Raw genomic sequence first — 6,060 nt, 5'->3', positions numbered from 1 at the left:
TAAATTTTCCAACAAAATGCATTTCAAATATAAGAAAATTGCTATAATTTTTTACAATATTTCTTTAATTTAGTATTTTGTTTTGTTATATTATATTTTTTTTTAATTTTTGTTTTGATTTATTTAATGCTTACTTAATAATTTTTTTTTTTTATTAAATATTTTTTAATTATATTTTTTCTTTTTCTTTTAAATCTAAAACTTAAATTTAAGAACTGTTCAATTTAAACACTTCTTTTAACTGTAATAATTTCAGACTAATACTGTTTTACAAATAAAAGCAGCCTTGGTGAGCTTAAGTGTCTAAAATGTACCAAAAAATGTACCAACCTCAAGCTTTTGAACAGTAATATAATATAGTATAATTTTTAATCATTTTTCATAGCTTTATTATGAGTCCCATTGTTTTCATTCAACTTGTGATTCAAAGTGGAAAAAGATTTTGACTGAGACAATAGAAGCCTTTTCCCGAAAAGCATCTCTAAAAACAACAGCTAATTGTGAAGCATGACAGCAGAAATGATCAGTGTTGATGGTGTTGTCTGAAATCCATCACAGCAGAGAGTGATCTGGCTGAGGAAGGTTTGCTAACAGACGGGAGGCTCTCAGTTGGGGCTGCTTCTAATAAGACTCCCTCTCATTCCCAGTTATTACAAACAATCAGGGGACACCACATGAGCCTGGTGGTGTTGTCTTGACAAATGACTTGACTAGAAAGCAAATCTGCAACAGATGAAAGAGGAGCTTCTAAAGAGAGCAGAAATATTGCGCCAGCACGCAGAATTGAGTGGGAGAACCCGATGAAGATCAGTAGCCACTGATTCAGAGATAATGATAATTATAGAACAAAAGGTTATGAAAGTCTGACATTAACAAAGGCTTCTGTCACTATCACATTGTTGCATCATGAAAAGGGTAATTCCCTCTTGGGAAGAGGAGGTTAGTAGTTATTACCATACGGAAAAAAGTTTGACGTGATCCATGCGGCTTCAGCTGGTGCTTATTCAATATTCTTCATTTGCTTTCATTTCCTCTGCTTTTTATAATTCCTTTAAAGAGCATCCATTGTGAGAATTATTTTAAGGAATAGTTCAATCAAAACTCCTCATGTTATTTCAAACTTGTATGACTTTCTTCCATGATTTTTTGCTGCTTTTCCATGCTATAAAAACAAATTTACTATGGGTTAAAAATGGTCTTAAAAGCATCAGAAAAAGGACTTCTGAACAACAGGCCTTTTTCACACTTTCGTGTTCAAAGAGCGGAAGTTTCAAATAGTAGTGTAAAAAAACTTCCGCTGCAGTGGCTTTCAGTGGCTGTGCCCACAGCAGGGGATTGCTTCAGCACAGATACTTCTTCTAAAGACACCAAAATTAATTTAAAATCATTGATTGAGTATTGTCAAACCAAGGAAACCAATTTCGTGACTTAGAGGGGAGCGTGCAAGCCATGACCACCTTATTCAATTACAGAACTGCAAGAAAGCAAACAGCATATCACATAAAAGAGCATTTCAGTAAGCCAAAGCTTAAAATATTAATTACGACTAAAGACTGTTTTGATGATTAAATTAACGGTTTGGGGAATTTTTTTTGTACTAAACAATAATGCTCACATTCTTACTTTACAATGCAATCTTCAATAACTACATCAAATTAAAGATGTTCAAATAAAGAATATTTCCAGCCTATAGATGATTATTAAAAAATAACAATATTGATCTTAAACGAGTTGTATCCTGCATGACTGAGTGCAATGATTGAATAGCATTAAACAATTCGCAATATAAGACACTTTTTACAAAAAATATTATATTGTTGTGGCCTGTAACATCTTGTAATCTATGACAATGAGTAACAAATTATTAAAATAATGAAAAATATATAACTATTTGAAAAAAGCAGAAAAGAAATAATGACTTTGGACACCAAATGTACCTGCAATTATGGAATTACCCACTAAACGATTGTTATTTACATAGCTCATTTACTTCATTTACTTGTGTAGTACAAGATGCACAGTACAAGTGAATGATGTCTGGGAGCATGTACAGCCACTACGAAAACAATGTTATGAAGTGATGAGTGATGTGCATTTGTTAAATTATGGAAACAAGCAGTCCTCAGGGTTGCCATGACAATACCTGCTATACAGGATCATGTCATGTAGGCAGCCAGCCCACCATTCACCCAGATCTGTAGCTACTGTCTGTAAGGCATAAGTGATATTTTCTTTGAGTTGAAGGACCTTTGCTGTAAATTTTTGCTGACCCTTTTCATAACGTTGGACGTGTAATCCATACAATCATTCTAAGATAACAGGATTTTCTGCAATGACCTGCCTTAGTGGGTCAGTCAAACATTGATATATGACCGCCATCCATGCGAATGAATCACTGAAAATGACTATAGTGCTGAGACTCATCAGGGCTGCGTTTCTCGATATAACAATTGATATTAGCACTTAAGAGCATTTTCTACGAGTCATTTTACGATCGTTCGTTATTGTTTCACATGCGTTACCCAAAAATGCACTTAACACAATCACACGTAGCTGTGCTTTAAGTGGTACTTAGGAGTCGCTATCCGTTTGTCAAGTGCTGAAATGTCACCTTATAGAATGGTTCGTAATTGTAGTACATGCCCGTTTATAAATATTAACCTAATGCTGCGGTCCAGACAACTCGGATATAATAACTATTGTATTATATTATATTATATTATATTATATTATATTATATTAATTGTAGTACATGCCCGTTTATAAATATTAACCTATATTAATTATTAATTAATTAAAGCTTGATGCTAATGTTTGCATACAAATGCAAGCATTATGCAATAAGGATGGTACCAAAATGCATTTTATGATAAATGTAGTATTACTACACACTCAAAAATAAAATGTATAACAAAGAATAATTTTTAGAATACAGCATAATTTTGCATTAAAAAAATTTGCATATCAGGACATGCAGCCAACAAATAAACCAGTAAAATCAGTACTCACTCCCTTAAAGGCATATAGTTCACCCAAAAATGAAAATTCTGTCATCATTTATGTGCCCTCATGTTGTTTTATATAAACAGATTTAATTTATTCTATATTTAGTGATTAAACCACTTAGTTAATTTGGATTCATTTGAACAATGTCTTTATGGCCTTTAGGATCTTTTAAGTTTTGGTTACTGTCCAACTGAGTGACAAAAACCTTTTAGGTTTTAAATAAAAATATCTTAATTTGTGTTTTGCAAATAAAGTCTTATGCTACGGTAGCCGAGACAGCTCAACATGTTGCAAATAGAAAAAAAAACACTTCATCAATTTGACAAAGAACAAAGAAACACGCTGCAAATAAAATTCTTTATTTGGTTATGTTGTGAGCATTTGCAATGCGTTTCTTTATTTGTTTGTGTTGTGAGCATTTGCAGCTCGTGTTGTCAAACTGATGAAGAAGTTTTCTTGATTTGCTGGTGCTTTTTCTATTTGTATGTGTTTTTTGAAGTTGCAGCACACTGAGCTCTCTCGGCCACCGTATTATGCACTTAAGGTGAGTAAATGACACCATTTTCATTTTTGGGTGAACTATACCTTTAAACATATTCCACCTCAGCATGACTTATAGCATCAATAATAATTTTCCTCGAAAGGTAAACAACAACTAAATTTTCTCCACTACTGCACTGAGGTTATTCTAAAGGGCACCAGACTAATTTAACAGGGCTCTCGATGAAAATTACTATAAATTACTAAATAAATTACTAAAATTACTGGATAGTGGCTGCTAAAACTAGACTTGATCTGAACCATGCAACAATAAACTGACTGGAGCTGAATAATGACTCTTAATTGTCTTGCTACAGCTGAATTTGGATTTACCTCATTTTAGAAGTTTGCATCATTGATTCTGTTACTTTCTTGTTAAATACTGTGAACCTGCTCTCTGTAATTCTGTGAATCCCTGTTGTAAAAAGGGACATAAAAATAGGTGACTTGCTTGACTAAAAGGAAACATTCAGGAGTCAAAGGACTCTTTGTTATTGCCATAATCAAGAAATTTCATGATATGTATTCAGAAGTACTGCCATGGGCAATTTTGAGAATGTACTTTCATACAAATACTGCTTTTCTGTTTGTTTGTTTTTTTTTTTTTTTTTTTTTTTCATCACTTCTCACAACACCAGCTGACCTTTGCATAATATCATTATTTTGCACACTGGATGCTTTTGAGTGGATCTCTGAGATAATTGGGCTGGCGTACCATGCATGTTGAACATTTTGAGATTACTGTTACAATGTATTAATTCATTCTTGGCCATTACGAACTTCACATGGACTTTTCTTGCAATTTCAAATCCCCAAATATCCTTAATTGATTTCTTTATTGATATCTGGTCTCAGCCTTTTAGTTTTCTTCATCAGCCGTAAATCAAAATAGCCTATTGCATACATGTGCAGTCAATAATACCCAACATTTACTTCACCTGAAATAGTCCTTGAGACTAATTCAATTCAATAACATAAGGTAAAGTGAATGTTAAATGGCCAGAACATCTAAAATGTCAGAACAATTAAACATCCCTCACACAATAATGGCTAAATCCACATAGCAAAACAACATGTGAATTGTGTTATTCCCACTGGGCATTGCCGCATCGGAGTGGTCACGTACTGCAGAAAATCACAGCATGTCTTCATTAATTTGGATCTCAATTGGTGTTTCATTATGGTCCTTTGGGAGGTTGATGTGTTTGAACCGCCTCAGTTGATCTGCTTTGGTCTTGTGCTTTGTCCTTTATAAAAGAATGTCATCAGCAAGTTAGAAAGCAACCTGCAATGAATTTTACTGCATATCATAAAATAATGTAATTCTGTGCAGAAACATCTACCTTTACATCAAAAGCACCCTGTGAGAGAAGGCTTTGGGTACTGGATTAACAGGTAAAGTGTGGAGATTCTGATCATTTCAGAGGCTGCTGCCCCACTGGGCAGGATCAAAGGGGCTTGACCCAGAAAGACTGGGAACTGACTGCATTTCTGGTAGTCATATGGTACCTATACAGCACTAACACGGCAGTTTTAAAAGAAAGAAATAAAGGAAAGAAAAATAAAAATCAGTTGAAGAACACCATTTATTTATCTTGATATTTTACATGTGCAGTGCATAGTGTATTTTAATAAAATGTATATATTTTGAAATCTTGATCCCTTAAAATTATACATTTTCTCAGTTTAAACATTTGATATGTCATCTATTTTGTATTCTGAATAAAATATTCAAACTTGAAACTTCCACATCATTGCATTCTGTTTTTATTCACAATTTGTACAGTGTCCCAACTTTTTTGGAATCGTGTTTGTACATGTGCAGTATGTACTGTATTTTAATAAAATGTATTTATTTTGAACTCTTGGGATTCTAACACAGAAAAGTGAGAACGGCTTGAAATACAAAAACATCTAGTGAGTGGCAGTTTTCTGTGGACAAAAACACCTTGTTAGTAAGAGGTCATAGATGAATGGGCAAATTGGTTCAAGCTAACTGTAAGACGACTAAAATAACCACGTTTCAGCAGAACTGTTCAGACGAACATCTTTGAACACACTAAACCTTAATGTGTATGACCTACAGCAGCAGAAGAGCACACCTGAGGCTACAGAAACTGGACAGAAGCCTGACTGGTCTTAATTTACGGTTGACATAAACCATGAAACCTAGCTTAATCTGGCGGTTATGAAAGCTTGCCTCTGACACAGGATTAAAAAAGTACTTTTTTTTTATCTCAATTCTAACTATATGTCTTGCAATTCTGAGAAAAGGATATCAGAATTGCGAGATGTATATAGGTGTTGAGCGTTATTTAAAAAACCCTGCCTGACTGAATATTGTTGCTGACCATGTGCATGCCTTTATGGCCACTAATGGCTACTCAAGCAGAATAATTTAAATATGATGATTTCAGTGTATTTCAGAAGCCTTTTACAGTCACACGACCTCAGTCTTACTGGGAATCTTTGGCTGAAAATGTGGCTGAAGATTTAAAGCATAAATGCACAACC

This window comes from Cyprinus carpio, chromosome A17 (assembly GCF_018340385.1).
Source record: "Cyprinus carpio isolate SPL01 chromosome A17, ASM1834038v1, whole genome shotgun sequence".
NCBI lineage: Eukaryota > Metazoa > Chordata > Actinopteri > Cypriniformes > Cyprinidae > Cyprinus > Cyprinus carpio.
This window is presented reverse-complemented; position numbering follows the sequence as displayed.